At 30.8% G+C, this 487-nt stretch overlaps 1 protein-coding gene across 1 annotated transcript in view; it reads left to right on the forward strand.

The window, feature by feature from the left end:
• Positions 1 to 487, forward strand: part of LOC107737394 (tumor necrosis factor-like) — a 10,172-nt gene that overhangs the window by 2,257 nt on the left and 7,428 nt on the right. The gene's annotated exons all lie outside the window — the stretch shown is intronic.

A 487-nucleotide genomic window follows, 5' to 3' on the forward strand; every position in this document is an offset into this window, starting at 1 on the left:
CGTTTCCGCCAAAATAAAAGTTGAGAAAAAGCAAGAACTCTTATCAACATTCATAAATGTTAGTATTGTAATTTTACTGTTGTTCTGTAAAATAAAATAAAAAGTAAGACAATAATAATGATAATAATAATTACAACAGCTCTGTTTTAATACACTTATTATAACATTCACACATAGTGTTCAAATTAGGATCTGTAATATTTTCTAATGTTTAAAAAAAGTCTCTTCTCAGCAAGGCTGCTTTTAAAGTCCACATGAAATCAAAATAATTGACTTTATTTACTTTACTAGCGCACATTGCTAGTCTTGATGTAAACAATTAATCCGTGCAAGTTAATCCGCTGAAAAAAAATTGTTTGTCTTCGTAATCTTTAATCAAAATCTGAACATTTACTTCCGCTCTGGAATGGCAGTCCTTTTCTGATGACGTCAGTTTGATGGCTTGGGCAGAATATCCTTTTAAACACACCCCTCCAACCGTTAGATT

This window comes from Sinocyclocheilus rhinocerous, unplaced genomic scaffold (assembly GCF_001515625.1).
Source record: "Sinocyclocheilus rhinocerous isolate Xijiao unplaced genomic scaffold, SAMN03320098_v1.1 scaffold1603, whole genome shotgun sequence".
Lineage (NCBI taxonomy): Eukaryota > Metazoa > Chordata > Actinopteri > Cypriniformes > Cyprinidae > Sinocyclocheilus > Sinocyclocheilus rhinocerous.